Genomic DNA, 16874 nt, shown 5'->3' on the forward strand with positions numbered 1-16874 from the left:
AGAGTCACAGGGCTAACAGGGGTCAGAGGTGAAGCTGGAAGCCAGTTCTTCCTGACTATAAGACCAATTTTTTTAATCTACTTCATCAAATAGCTTTCAACATTAACATTAGGAATAATAAATCCATAATAAGTTGAGGTTAGCAATTAAAATTAAGAACAATGAAAATGGCCTCTTTTTAAAAAGCATACTGGGGTCAACAGCAAATATCAAAGAGGAGTGGAACTGTTTCATGTGGCTCATTCTTTTATTCTTTCTACCAAGAAGAATGATCTTCAGATGGATGGATACAGAACAAAATAATTAAGAGGGAATTAAAATCGGAGAGAAGTGAAGAGGAAGGGAGCAGCTTGCTGCACTCTCTGAGTACTTGTCATCTGTCAGAGATGAGTCATGTCCTAAAGTTCTGGAAAAACTTAGAAATGTGGCTGCTGGTTTTCTGTTGGGAATATCTGAAAATTTATGAAGAATAGAAATAATGCGAGACTAGAGATGAAGAAGAACTTGGTTTTTTAAACCAATAGTTGTCAACTTTTTTCTTCTCAAAACCCCTTTTTGATTTTTTTTGTTGTGGGGGGGGAGCAATCAGGGTTAAGTGACTTGCCTAGGGTCATACAACTAGTAAGTATCTAAGACTAATTTGCACTCAGGTCCTCTTGACTTCAGGGCCAGTGCTTATCCACTATGCTGTTCCATTCCTTTATATTCTTAAAAGTTGTTAAAAACCTGCCTTCTTACCAAAAACCCTTTTTTTTATATGGGTTGTATGCACACAGATTTATTGCATTAGAAATTAGAACATTACTATGTTCTATTATTCTATTATGTATTATTATGAAAATAATTTGGACTTTGTTGACTGAAAAGATCTTGAGGGACTCTTGGGGTTGAGACACTTTAAAGACCATTGCATTATATTATAGGCCACTGAATTTTTAGTTTTTAGCTTCTAGGACATATTATAATGGAATGGTTTATGAGCTTTTGGGTCTGAGGTCAGGAAGACTCATCTTCCCAAGTTCAATCTGACCTCACACACTAGCGGTAGGACCTGTCACAACGCTGTTTGCCTCAGTTTCTTCATGTGTCAAATGAGCTGGAGAAGGAAATGCAAACTCATCTAATATTTTTACCAAAAAAAAAAACCCTAATGGAGTCACAGAGGATCAACACAATTGAACAATGACAACTTGTGAGCTTTTACATGCTGAACCAGTGTGCTTCATCAAGAACAACTCACACCAGATTAACTTCATATAGTTTTGGGCAAGATTGGTTAGCTTAGTTTATCAGGAGAATACCATAGATAAGACTAGATTGAGATTTAATGCAAAATATTTAACAAAGTCTTTCACAACACTTATGTAAATAACCTGGATAATAGCATAGAAGTATGTATATTTTGGATTGTTTGAATGACTGGATCCAAAGAATGATTATTAATGCATGGAGCTCCTTTTGGCAACAGGTTTCTGTCTATCAGAGCATTCTGTCATTGATTTCTGTCCTTGATTCTCTTCTATTCAGCATTTCTGTCAATGAGAAATAAAGGCACAAAGGTCATACTCATCAATTATAACAAACTTTCTCCAGGTTAACTATCCCCTACCTCCTTCAAATAATTCAAATAATTTTTATATTATATATATAAAATAAAATATTTTATATTGTTATAATATATAATAAAGTATTTTTATATTATTATATAAATTATTTTATATTATTATATAAATTATTTTATATTATAATACATCATGATTATTATAACAATATATTATGTGTAATATAATATATAATATACAATATAACATATTGTATATTATATTATTCCTTCAATATCTTGATCAACCTTTTCTCTAATTTTTAATTTATCCCATTCATTTATTTGTTCATTTGTTGCTTGCTTGCTTGATTTTTGATCAGTCTTTTCCAATATAACATATACTTGCCGAATGTCTACAATGTGGTTCAATTTTAGATGGTGGGGATACAAATACATATGAAGCAGTTTTTGTTCTTAAGGAGCTTACACTCTTTGCAGGGCAAGAAGAGGAGAGGAAAAAAATATATACAGATAAATAAATATAAAGTGTGTTCAAGGTTATATAAACTAATTTTAAGAGGGACAGAGCACTAACAACTGGGGAAATCAGGAAATGATTCATGTGAAAGGTAACACCTGGGATATTCTTTGTAAGAACTAGGGATTCTTCTAAGGAAGAGAATACTTGTTCAGCACTTGCTAAGTTCTAGGCCTGCAGCAAGCAATTAAAAAATATTATCTATCTACTCTTCACAACAATCTTGCAAGGTATTCTCCCCATTTTATAATTTAAAAAATGGAGGGTGAGTGACTTATGCAGAGTCATTTAGCTAATAAATGTCTGAGGCTTAGTATGAACTTGCCTCTTAACTCTAGGTTCAGCACTCTATTTTCTGAAGGCAGGGAATTCTTAGAGATGAAAGCTAGGTAGGAATGCATTCTGGGCATGAGAGACTATCTGTCCAAAGGTACGGAGGTGGAAGATTGGGTGTAATAACAATAAGCTTTTTACACTTGTGACCCCTTTTCACCGGAGAAGTTTTTACAGGACCCTGGGTACATAGGTATATGAAATAGGTATAAAAATCAAACATTTACTGAGAATAAATCATAATTTTTCAAGTCCCACAAAATATGAGCCCCTTATGGGGTCATGACCCATAGTTTAAGAAACTTTGGTATAAAGAAAACAGCTGATGGACTAGTTAGACTGGAATAAAGTGTACATGAACAGGGAGTTAGATGAAATAAGGCTAGAAAAGTAAATGGGAGTGATATTTGGAGGGCCAAAAATACCATGTTGAAAATTTTGTATTTTATCCTAGACATACTAGGGAGCCAATGGAGGTTTTTGGTTAAGGAAGTATCTATGGTTAAGAAATATCAACTTAAATATCAACTTAACAGTTGTGTGGTGGAAGAACTGGAGAGGAGAGGGCTCAGGAGTTTGACTGATTGGGATGTTATTGTACACATGCACCAGTTTATCAATGCCCTTCCTGAAATGTGTTCAGATCCATCTCTGTCCCAGCAGATTTGAGACTTAAGGATTAGTACAAGAGTCAGACAATCCAGTAATACAACAGACCTTAATTAAATATTTTAGCTTCCACAAAGGAAGGCTTAAGGTCTGCAATGATTCATTCTGTGTAGAAGAGTAAGGTAGATCTCATTCAGTAAAGAAGAAAGGATATAATTTCATCTCAATTGCTGGGTAAAAGAATTTTTCAGACCTCATTTGTGATGGTCCTGAAAAATAGTGAGGTTCAAACTATCAAAAGATCATAGATCTGGGATTGGGAGGGGCATCAGAGTGCTAAAATTCAAACCCTTCATTTTATAGATGAGAAAATTTTGATCTCAGGAGGTTAGAATGTGTGCTCAAAATAACACAGCTATTAAATGTCAAAGGTGGAATGGTCCTTAAGAGAGGTTCCCCATGGACCTGGACCATTCAGCTTCTGCCAAGTTCTCATTACTCTTTTCCAGTTGACATGTGATAACAAGATGCTTCATCACCTTGAGATCAGGCCAGTTTGCAAAGGCAGATGAAGGACTTGGATTTTATAGGATGGGGTGGGGAAAAAGCAGGCCTTCACTTGGGTTCATCTGATTAGTTTTCCACAGGCAGAGAAACATGAAAGATTGGTTTGCAAGTCTTCTTCTTCTTTTAAAAAATAATAATAGCCTTTTATTTTTCAAAATACCTGCAAAGATAATTTTCAGCATTGACCCTTGCAAAACCCTGTGTTCCAAATTTTTCTCCTTTCCTTCCCACCTCCTCCTTCCTCTAGACAGTAAATAATTCAATATAGGTTAAACATGTGCACAAGGCTTCTTCTATACAAGGATGAGGCAAAGAAATTTTCAAGAAAAGAAAAAGAGAGGTGTTAGGCAAGGGGGGCAGGTGCAGAACAGGGATAGCCTCCTGCAAATCAACCTAGACTCTGAAACTGGAGAGTTTTTTTGTTTTTTGTTAATCACAACTGAACACAACACACCACAAAGTCTGAGCAGGGTAGAATGGAGTGAAGGTATAACTTATTATTCTAGCTTACTCACAGAATTACAGAATTTTTGAGTTGGAAGTTCAGAGGTCCGTTAGTCCATCCCTAGTATATAAGAATCTCATCTACATCTTCAAAAAATTGTCATCCAAATTTTGCTGGAAGACCTTTTTTGGAGAGAATCTACTTATATCCTAGAGCAAGAAGTCATTCCAGGTGGGATATGACATGAACAAAAGACATGGGAAGTAAGGCTTGATACTATATTTTACCATTCCTTCGAATTTTAAGCTCTTTATCCAACAACATTTGATTTATCCTTCTATAGCCTGTGGGGTTTTGCCCATATTTGCTGAATTTTAAAGATAGAAAAGATGAAGTTTAGATGATGAAGGTCCTTGCATCCCACCCTCCAACTTGGAGCTCCTAAGACTATACTTGTGGAAGTGCTGTCACTACAGTTGATACTCTCTGTTATCAGATGGCCTTCTCTCACTGCCCATTTTCACCCTGCCAGCTGGTACCTTATACTCCTGAGTATTGTAATCAAATTAGTATCACCATCACCTCTGGAAAGATTCTGTCAGTGAAGTAACCTATTGTTCACCATTGCTGTGAATTTCCTGGTTGTAATACCCCTCTCTGGCCATCGCTCCCTTATATGTATGGTCCCCCTTATTAGAAAGTAATAAGGAACTATCTCACCGTTGTATTTGTATTTCTGGCATTGCTTGGCCCATAGTAACTATTAACTGAATGCTTTTCATTCTAATATTGGATCATTTTTCTGCTTCTTGATTATCTCTCAGAGTGTCATAATCAGAGACTTTCTGCCAACAACTTTTGGGCAGTGCTTAATCCAGCACATCTCCCTAACAGACAGGCACAAATGCCTTTGAACAATGATACCTTGTGATTTTTGATTCTGTATCTTGCAGAGAAAAGGCATTGGTTTCTGTGGGGGGAAAATGAAGGGATAAAAAAGCTCAATTCTTACTGGGATGAATTTCAATTGTGTATCTTGTAGTATGGTCCCTATTGGAAAACATTACATGAAGGATGTACTTGGACAGTAAAATACTTCCTTGAATTAACTATGGACTTATTAAAATCTTCTAGACCTTTAGGAACTGAGAATGTCCTTGCTCTGTTTACCCATATATCCTCTTTCCTGTTAACATTGCCTAATATAAAATGTCACAAATTAACAGACAGGAAGAAGAAAGCAATGTCTCACGAACCTGGGATTTCACATAAAGGAAAATTATGAGAAAACAACATGAAACTGATAATACTGACATTTAAAAACCACAGTGATAGTGTAATAACCCAGCCAAGTGTGGAGGAAACATTGCAGCCTTTTTAAGGGGCAGAAATTTTTTTAAAGGGAAATTTTAAAGGGAAGATCCTAATCTTCTCATGGCTGAAAGTTCCAATTGGAGTTGATTCCTTTCTCTGGATAGAGAGGTTCTGCATGATATCCGGGGAATGCTTCTTCCTATCCTTAAGAAGCTTCTTTAGTATCAATACATATTTCTTTTTTTTTTTTTAATCTGAAATTCAGCTGCAACATTGAGAGTTGGGAATTCCTATGTTGGTTTGTTGCCTAGATAGAAATAATTAGAAAGAATGGATCCTAAGAAGGAAGGCCTAGATAATTAGCACTGTGACAAACTCCTTCTAAAGCCAAGAATTCACCAACTACACAAATGCTGAAGAGCTAAGGGAGGAGATAGAAGCATGAGAAATGTTTTTAACAATTGGCTTTTCTGCTCCAGTAATGGAAAGATAGCCCTCAGCCTGAAACATTACAGGCCAACAGCTGGCCATCTGCTCCCTGAGCAAAAACTGGTGCAACAGTGGTTTCTTATATCTTGCTATTTAGTAGAATACAAGCACATCAGATGGAGGGTATAAATTAGGCCAGATATGTCTCCTGGATTTCAAGGAGGTAGACTGTCTAATAAGTGAATGGATGAGGCAGTTTGGAGCAGCCAGGAAAAAAAATACAATAGCCCAACAACTATTAACTAATGTGGCAAAGGGAAGAAAGGACAATTACTATACTTCTTATTGTCTCCTTTGAGAGAATGTAAGCTTTTTGAAGGGCAGACTAGTTCTTTTTTGTCATTGTCTTCTATTTCTTTTGTTTCTTTGTTTTAATTTTTAAAATAATATTTCCCTTCAATTACATGTAAGCACAATTTTTAATATTTTTTTAAGTTTTGAGTTCTAAATTTGTCTCTCCCCTCTTCCCTGAAATGGTAATCAATATGATATAGGCTATATATAAGCAATCATGTAAAACATTTCCATAACAGTTATTCTGTGGAAGAAAATTCAAATTAAGAGAAGATAGGAATAAAGAAATAAAGGAAGGAGGGAAGGAAGTAAAAAAGAAGGAAAGTGAGAAGGAAGGAAGAAAGGAAAGAGGGAAGGAAGGAAAGAAAGAAGAAAAGAAGAAAGAAAGGAAGGAATAATCAAAGACGAATCAGCAAAACTCATCTTCCTGAGTTAAAATCTGGCCCCAGACACTTATTAGACTTGGGCAAGTCACTTAATTCTGTTCATTTCAGTTTCTTCACCTAAAAAATGAACTGGAGAAGGAAATGGCCAACCACTCCAGTATTTTTTGCCAGGAAAACCCCCAAATGGGGTCATAAAGAGTCAGATATGACTGAACAGCAATAGGTTAGCAAGAATAGTAAGGTTTAATGAAGGTTTTTCGAAGGATAAGGTCAAATTGGGATTCTTTGTAGGAAGCCGGGAAGGAACATCTCCTGATGTTTTGTGCTGTTATTTTAGCCTTGCTCATTGTAATCTAGATTTCCATGACTTTATGTCTTGTCTACCAATGTAGATGACTTTATTATTCTCTTTAATATCTATCATATTGTCTTACACATGCAGTCGTCATTCAGTAAATATTCGTTGACTTTTTCTTTACTGTTGCTCTGGCTCATAATCCTTTCACCTCTGTCCCTGTCCACTCCCTCTCCACGTCTGAGTCACCTTCAATCTTCTGTGTTCTGAAAGAGGCTCTTTTTTGAGAGATTGAGGAGTTGGTAAGAAAGGCAGCAGAGGTGGGGCACATGCCCATTATTAAAAGTTGTCGTCATCATTATCATCTCTAGCATTGTAATTTGGAAAAGGGAAGGACAGCCAGGAAAGAATGTGTATACTGGTGATGATGACTGGAGGAGACTCATGAAAATGGTTTACATCAAAGCACTGTAGTCAGGAGAGCATCTTAATTTTTTTTTAATTTAATTTTTTGCAATGAACCAAAAAAATCTTTCCCCCCCCTTCATCTTCTCCCCATAAAAAAGCAAAAGAAAACTATAATAACAAAAATAAATAGGAAAGCAAAAATACTCTCACATTAATGATATCTAAAAAATATGTCTCATTCTGTACTACCTTCTCCATGTCAGGAGATGAGTAGCATGCTTTATTACTGATATCCTGGAATTATAGTTAATCATTGCATTATAAAGTTTTTAAGTTTGTCAAAATTATTTGTCTTTATAATGCTGTCATTATATAAATTATTCTCCTGATTCTGATCACTTCACTCTGCACCATTCAGACAAGTCTTCCAGGTTCTCTCAAACCATCCTTTTTGTCGCTTTGTACAACACAACGATATTCTATTATATCCATATATTATAATTTATCCAGCTATTTCCCAAGAGATGGTTACCCCCTTAGTTTCTCATTTTTTTGTTACTACAAAAAGAGCTTCTGTAAGAATTTGTATACTTTAAGAATTCATTTCCTGTTTATCTGATATATTTGGGGGAGAGTCCTAGTATAGGTATTGATTATGTGTGCACAAGTCAGTAATTTTTTCTTTCCAGAATGGTTGGATCAGTTTAGAGCTCTACCAACAATGCATTAATGTACCTGCTTCGCTGAGCCCCACCAACATTTGTCATTTTCCTTTTTGGTCATATTTGCTAATCTGGTGAATATGATGTAGAATCTCAGAATTGCTTTGATTTGCATTTTTCTAATTATTCTAATTATTTGCCTAAAGCTATTGATAACTTTGACTTTTTTTCCTTTGAAAACTCCCTATACAGATCCTTTGATCATTTATCATTTAAGGAATGGCTGAAAGACAACTTCTTCATAAGGCATTCTCTCATCTCTTCTTGTTCACAGCAGGAACCTAATTGGAGTCAGAGACGGAGAAGAGCAAAGAGATGGAAAAAGTTTTGCAGATCTTCTGGCATAGTATAAATATATTAGATGGATCATAGTAAGGAAATTCTAATTGTTGCTCCCAGCCTGAACCCTTCCTGTAACCAACAACAAGCAGGTTAGCAGAATCAGATTTAGAGCTGGGAGGAAATTTAAAACTCATCCCATTGATCTTATTTATAATATAAAATAAGGAACTGAAGCCCTGAGAAGTTATGACTTGCTCCAAATCACACAATTCATCAGCAACCAAAGAAGAATTTGAGTAAGGTAGTATGGTTCCAAATTCAACATTCTTATTTAGCATAATGTATAATGGATAGAATGTTGGATTTGGACTCAGGAAGATTTGGATTCAAATTTTTTTCCATAGAAATTTAGCAGTCGTGTGATCTTGGGCAAATCATTAACTTCTTTTTGATGAAATTTCCTCATCTTAAAACGGAGTTAATAACATCAACAATTGTGAGGATCCAATGTGTTTAGAAAACACATGGAGAATCTATGTTTCAACTATTGTTATTATTTCTCCTATACAACACCACCTCCATTCATCTGCATCCACTCTCCTCCCTTTACTCTTCCATCCATCTTCCTCCAGCTTCAACCATATCATTTATCCTCATTATGAGTCCATCCATAAGAAATAGATGCTATTGTCCTTGTAGCTTCAATTATAATCTCTATGAGGGTAGAGATGACATTCAACTTATCTTTATATCTCCCTGAGTGCTTCACACATGGCAATCACATAACACAGTCTTAAGAAGTGCTTATGGAATTGTCACATGTATGCAAAAACCTTTGGGAGACCCTGAATCTTGGTGGCCTTTAGTATAGTGAATGGATGATAATCCATCCATCCATCCAATAGCCACACTAGCCACACTGTGGCAGGGACACATGCTCCATGTTTCTAGTGCTTCTTTCTGGTTGAAATCTTGATTCTTATTCTCTCTCTTTTCTCTCTCTTCTCTCTCTTTCTCTCTCTTCTCTCTCTCTTTCTCTCTCTATCTCCTTCTTTCTCTTTCTCTCTCTCTTTCTTGTTCTTCTCTTCCTTCTCTTCCTCTTCCTCCTCTCTCTCCCCTTCTCCTTCCTGCTTTTTTTTCCTTGTTTCCTATCTTCCCTCTTCTACAGCAACTTTAGGATTGCTAGGAGATGGAGGGGAGGGTGTCCTGGACTATATGAAACACATCTGTGACCCAAGGAGAACATTGAAGTCACAGGCAAACAGACATCCAGCTGGTTTGCTTCCCAGTTCACTGGCTCCCTCCTTTCTTGGCTGCTTTGGACAACATATGAGTCATTGCAGTAGAGCAGATGGAGGGTTAGGGAAAGTGATTTCCTTCATCATAAGGCATCCTTATGTGCCACTATATATGGGGGAACGGGAGGGAAGAGAGAAGGATGTGCTAACCTCAACAAAAATAGATCCGTATCAGTGGGGTGCCTAGAAAAAACCCCTTAAACTGACATCCTTCTGAGGATCTAATGAACTAACCAAAGGAGACACTTAAGAGCCACATATTTTAATGATTAAATTACTCAATAAAGATAGTTAATGAGAATTGTTGCATTTAAAAATTTCAAGTTGGGCTCTTTTAAAATTGGTTATTAAGAGTTTCTTAATTTTCCAAAGCTTTGTCTAAAAGAGCCATATTTATTTCACAAGTTTCACATCTGTTTGGGGTACTTATTCTTTTATGTGAGTACTTTTTTTTTTTTTTTTTAAGAAGAGAACATCTGCCTTAAATACAAACTTTTGTAGACATTTAAAATATGCAGATGTGTTTCCATTAAGCTACAGCTGGGTTAAATATTTTCTCATAGAGTGTTTTTCATAGAGAGATCTTGTGGTAATGCTGAATATACTTATAATAACATTAAGGGTTGTCAAATATTTGTTGACCATCCCTTTTGGTTTACAACACTATTCCCAGGCCAGCAGATCTTAAGGCTTGTTCAGTTTTAGGCAGCCTGCCATGCAGTCTAGCTTCCTTACTTATCAGTCTCCCAGTCCAACAGTCCTTTGACATTGGCCTCTTTGTGCTAATTTCACAAATAATGAAAATGGACATTAACCTCTTTGTGCTAATTTTACAAGTAATGAAAATGGACATTAACCTCTTTGTGCTAATTTTACAAGTAATGAAAATTGACATAGTAAATGGATCACTATGACTCAGGGAGGTAATGGTTACACTTAAGACAGCACCTAGAATGACCAATTCTCTGCTCTCATGAAATGAAGACTTTGGGGAAACTAAGATTTAATATCTTAATTTTTAGGGAGAAAATTAAAAACAACCTAATTATTTTAAAATGGGTCCTCAAATTGTGGTCTGGGGACCTCTGAAGGTTCCTTAGACTCTGTTGGTGAATATTCAAGATCTAAACTATTTTTGTAATAATAATATTGTTCAGTCATTTTCAGTCATAGCTGACTCTTGGTGAACCCATTTGGGATTTTCTTGGCAAAAATACTGTAATAATTTGCTATTTTCTTCTATAACTCATTCTATAGATGAAGAAACTGAGGTAAATAGTGTTGAGTGACTTAGCCAGGGTCACATAGCAAATAGTATCTGGTCCTGATTTAAACTCAGGAAGATGAATCTTCCTGATTCTAAGCCTGGCATTTTGTTTACTGTGTCAACAATTGCCCCAGTAATAAATGAACATGTTTTAATTTCTAATATAGTAAATATTGATATATTTAACCTACATAAACAGAAGCTCTTTGGGTTCCTCAATAACTTTTAACTGTAAAGGAGTTAGTCTTGAGAACAAAAAGATTGAGAACCACTAAGTGAATAACTTTTCTTGAAGTTGTTAATATAGAAAACAAAATGTATCAATGTATTTATTTTAAACAGACACTAATGCAAACAATTTATTCATCTATTAAATGAATAGTTTGGATCTAGATGATTTCCAAGGATCATCTAAATTTTAACATCCTAGTATAAAAAGACAAATATCCAGTGCTACAATATTGAGAGATTTCCTTTTGTCTACGTTTTTAGGAAAGAGACTATCAATGAAACAGAATCTTTTCACTGTTACCATCTGTGATTGTGGTTATTATTAATGTGCTAATGAGACCATGATTCCAATTTACTGAGGGCTCACCAGCTTCATTCTGATCCATGCCATGGACTATACTTATGGCTAAAGATAGTCATCCAACCTAGGTCTGCATGAAGATTAGAAGAGTGAATTGAAAAGGCTAGTGCAATTGAAAAAGCTAAATAGTGCAGTAGATAGAGCACCAGTTCTGAGGTCAAGAGAACCTGAGTTCAAGTGTGACATTTACTACTTGCTAGCTGTGTGACCTTGTACAAATCACTTAACCCCAATTGCCTCTCAAAAAACAAGAAAAATCTAGTGCAAATGCCTCATCACTCCTAGAAAAATAGCCCAAAGTGCTTGCTTTCTAGATGGTGGGTCAGTGGTATCAACTTCAAAAAAAACTAAAGGCAACACACAATTATGTTACTATTAATCATCACTATTATTGCCATTGGAACTCATTTATTCATATCTCATTTTGGGGTAATTATTTTTCTCTTGTGCATTTGCAACTTTATAGTTAATAAAATTACCTGGTGGCTTGTGGGACTAGGTATTTATGGTATCTAGAACATAACTATTAATCATATTGCTGATATCTCCTATTATCTTTCACCAGAATATTTTACAAATGAATATTATATATCTAAATGTGTATCACCATTGACTACCATGTCTCTGTTTTTTCAAGTAAGTCAAATTATTGTTAGTTAAGGTGGTTTTCAGGCTCTTTTGATCTCTAGAAATTTATTCTGTCTAAATTTAATATGAAATTTTTTATAGTTGATGTTTGTGTCTTTTTTGACATCATTTCCCAATTTTCAACATGAATAACCAGTTTAAATATATCAGATAAATCAAATTAGAATTGTTTTAATAGTATATCACATCTTTAAAAATTTTTTCTCACTTTGTATTAATTCTGATCATTTCTCTAAGATGTCAGTGATTTAATTATATATAGATAACTGATTCAGGAATGATTTCAATATTAGTAATGATTAATTTCCTGGCTGTTAAAATAAAATCTAGTTATTTTCTGGGGTGATAATATTTGTTGCTCACCAGGTCTTCCAATTTTTCTCTTAAAGGAAATTTTCATGATGCCTGCTTGTCTTTGTCTTCTCTCATTCTGCTCCTGAATTATATTTTCTGACACATTTTCACCACATTTGCCTATTACTTCCTTTACATTGAAGTTACCAAGTATCAAAGTGCATGTTGATTTAATTTGGAGGATCTTATTGAGTTCTTTATAGAATTTCTCTACTTCATTGCCTACAACAGATGTAGGTAAATAAGTTACATTTATTTTCATGGTGTTCATCTTGAAAATCCTTAACATAATCACTGCAAAATGAGATGACCAAATGTCCCATGAAATTATGTTTCTTGTTGCCTTTGGATGCATGTTAAAAGCATTTCTGCCAACTGCTTTATTTGCTTTTCCTGGGACAATCTCTGAGCTGTCCTTTCAATGAGCTGCAATATCTTTTCTGTTTTCAGATTTCATTTATAGCAAGGATATCAAGATGCAAAGTATTTCTTCTAGTTCAAGAGATTCTTGGGCATTTGAGTGTCATGGACCCTTTTGGTAGCCTGATAAAGTTCACCTCAGAATAATATTTCTAAATGAAAAAGATAAGTAGGATTACAAAGAAAATCTATCATTTTGACATATATATGTGTATATATATATATATATGTTTTAAACGAATATGTTTTAAAACCCTAGGTTCATAAGCTCTCCTCAATCTGTAAATCTACTAATTGGTCATTGGACAATGATCTTAACATTTAGAGTAACAAAAGGTAAATTAAAATTTACGAATATCCTAAAAATTGTGATCTTTAGCATTATCTACCTCTTCCCCTTTATATTATTCTTCCACCATCATCGCAGAAGCAGAAAGCACATGGCTGAAGGCCATTTTGTATTTTTCTTGGTAAAATGGGTTTCTGTGGCCAAGAAATTTGTTATCAAGGTGCGTACCTATTAGTGTTGAGCTTCTTTGGACTAGGGTGGTCCTTGGAAAACAGACACATTCTGTTACTGGAATCTAAGATGTTCCATTTTAACCCATCAGAGGGATGCTGTGCAGATAATAGGTTTGGAGAAGCCAGAGTCACCTTGACCCAGTGAAGAACTATCTGAGTAGAACTTTGAGTAGTTAGCAAGAATGAGAAGTTAAAATAGAAAGCTCCTCATTAGTGGGTTGGATTGCTTTCCTCTTCTACACTTTCTCCTCTCCTCCTTCCCTGGAAGCATCCCCAGAAGCAGCTTAATGTCATGTCTCAGAATTTTGGCCCCCTAACGCTTGTCAAAGAATTTCTCAAAAAATTTTGTATACACCTACCTGCTTACACATTGTGCCTTCACAGTAGAAAATAAACTCTTTGAGGGTTAGAACTGATTCATATTTGTCTTTATGTCTGTACTCATCCCAATATCTTACATCTACTAAATGCTTGTTGGCTTGGTGTGGTCCCATTTTCTGTCTTAGGTGTGATATAGTAGAGAGTGACCTGGATTTGGAGTAGAAGACCTGGGAATTTATCCTTACTCTATTGTTTACTGGGCTCTGTGACCTGGAAAGGGTTGGATTAGATCATCTTGAAAGTAGTTTCAGGCTGCAAATTTATAAGCCTATGAGTTCCTAAAGTAGGAGGAATTAGATTGTGCAGTACTAGATTTCTGAGGAAGTTGAGTGATGCAGTCAAGAAAAAAACTTTTCCTTTCAGGGTTATTCATCCACCTTTGGGATCCACCTGTCACCCAACTCTCACCTGTGGCTTCAAGAAGCTATAGCACCAGCAGAGTTGACCATACTCTAGTAAAACTGTCTTGGTGGATGGGCAAAATCAGATTGAGGATAACTGATGAGCCTCAAACCAGCCTCTACCCCAAGTATGTGAAGACTCCTCTCATACATAATGGGCAGGTGAGTACAATTTGTTCCAAAGGCCATGTAGTTGGTTGATGCAGGCACTGGGGAGGGCTTTACAGTGGGATCAGACAAAAGATTCCAACGAGTCATTCACTACATCCTGGATCATTGCCAATCATCTTGACCTTTGTTTTACCACTGGATTTCTTTTTCTTTCTTTTTTTAATAGAAAAATTATAGGACTTTAATTTTTCTAGCCTACTATTTTAAATATTTTTTATTTTAAACTTATATACAAATGAAAAAATGCCTTGCATACAGCAGATGGCAAAAGAGGATTCAATATAAAACAATTAAAATTCAACTTAAGACAAAATTAATTTACATTTAAAGAAACCCTGTAGAATAAATACTACATATTGTTTTCAAAGCTTCCCAGCTTTTCTTTGCTTCCTTATTACTTTTCTTTTGTTTTCTGCTGTGAACTTTTTCCTTTTATTTTTTGGTTTTGGTTGACAGTGAAAAAGGGTTGATTTTATAATGCCTCTTCTGAAGGGCTGATCACAGTACAAAAACTATTCTTGAAAATGGCCCTGTCCTTTAAAAACAACAAGATTTTGCATATTACAAGTGAGAAAAAAAACGGGGCTCAAAAATAGTTCCCTGAATGCAAGAAAACATGACATCATGGGTGCAAATTATCCTTAGGAAAGGTCAGGTCAACGTAGGTCATATTCTAACTTCATCTTGTTATTCAGATAACAATTCCTAATCCTTTTAAATTTAGAAATGATTATCTAGTTTAAAGACCAAGACTTTCCTTCTGAGACAAAATGTGTTCCATGAAAACAGTTTTATCATCCCTTACATTAGCTATATTTTAATTTTTCATAGTTGATCAAATGCTTATTTAGTGAAATCTTTCTGCTGGAAAATGCCCAAGTGAATTCCCTATTTTCCTAAACAAGCTATTCCAGTAATTGTAATAGCAACAACACTCTTTTTATATTATTCACTGGAGTCTTTAAATCCAGGTACTCAAAACTTTGGGCAGGCACCAGCTCATTAATTCTTATTATCTTCCATGAATCTAGCAGGTGGTAAATGGCAGTAGCTCCATTTTCTCAGTAGAAAAGAAGAGTAATCAAATGACTTGAACTAAACCCCCTAGTAAGTCGGCAGTAGGCCTAAAAACAAAGCTCCAGCCTCAACCCCTCTCCCGCCTCCCGAATTTCATTGGTTGGAGGTCTCCCCCTCCAGTAAGCAGCTAATTAGATTACAAAAGCAGAGAAATGAAGTCTTTTAAGAAAAGTCTGGTATAAAAGACTTAACAAAGTTAGAGAAGTTCCCTGATTAAAGCCCAACAAATATCCTTAGCTCTTCTTTTCAGGGCTGATGCAATTAGCTTAGTTAAAAAGAACACACAAGTTTAACAGGTGGCCATAGCTTCAACTGTGGCTTATCCAGAATCAATTGTTAAGTAAATATGAGATAGTCAATTTTCTTTTCTTTTTCAAGAGATAAATAAGGCCTTCATTCAAACAAAAGTCTTAGCTTCAATTTCCTTCACAAACAACATTTAATCATTATCCCTACATGCTTGGTTCAGTGTTGGATACCATGCAAATCAATTCAAATAAACAATTTCCTTTCCCTTTAGAATTTACTACCAACAGGAGGCTGTGTTACTTTGGTCAGATGCAACAAATAACAAATTAGAACAGGAAACTGGGCGAGTTTCCTGAGAAGATGTAAAAGTAAGAACCAAACTGTCCTAAGAATGAAATAAATATTGACATTCTGATGAGAGGATGAGTTTGCGAGGAGACCACTGGAAATGTTGGTTTTAAAATCAGGTATGCTTTGTTTAAATGTTTTTTTTTTTTAATGTTCAAATGAAAAGACAAACCAGCCTATCCTTTTTAAAAATCAGGAGAGCAAGCTAGAAGCCTGCTAGGTGGTTAATAACTAACTCAAACAAATTCAATGGGAATTAATGTTTACACAAGGGTGGGCTTCAAAGTGCAGAGAACAAGGCAGTATCAACTGTGAGAGGAATAAAAATTTTTTAGTTAATCAGAAAAAGGCCTGAGGAAGTTATGGGACCTCCTGCTTCTGGGCTGCATGAGTAGTGAGTGTCTTGTTTCTTTTGGCTTTAGCTTTGCTGTAAGAAACAGAGAAAACCCTAAAACACTGAAAACTTTGGTGTTGTCATTTCAGTCATGTCTTAACTTTCCATTTGGGGGCTTCTTGGCAAAGATGCTGGAATGGTTTGCTATTTCATCCCCCAGTTCATGTTACAGTTGAGGAAACCATAGCAGATAGGGTTAAATGAATTGCCCAGCGACACACAACTAGTAAATGTCTGATGCTGTATTTGAACTGATGAGGATGAATCTTTTTGATTCTAAGCCCAATGCTCTATCCACTGTTCCAGCGAGAGCCTTAGGGAGCATTAAGTCAACTCAAAGCAGAAGCTGGTTTCCCCCTTGAGAAAATGGACAGAGAAGGATTAGATAACCACAAATGGATGTTCTGATGGTTAGGAGTTTTAAGACAAGTAAATAAATGCTTTCTATATCACAAATTGCAAATACAGAAATATTTCATAAATATCCCTAATCATTTTAGAGAATGCATAAGGAGTATTTAGTACTT

This window comes from Sarcophilus harrisii, chromosome 1 (genome assembly GCF_902635505.1).
Source record: "Sarcophilus harrisii chromosome 1, mSarHar1.11, whole genome shotgun sequence".
Lineage (NCBI taxonomy): Eukaryota > Metazoa > Chordata > Mammalia > Dasyuromorphia > Dasyuridae > Sarcophilus > Sarcophilus harrisii.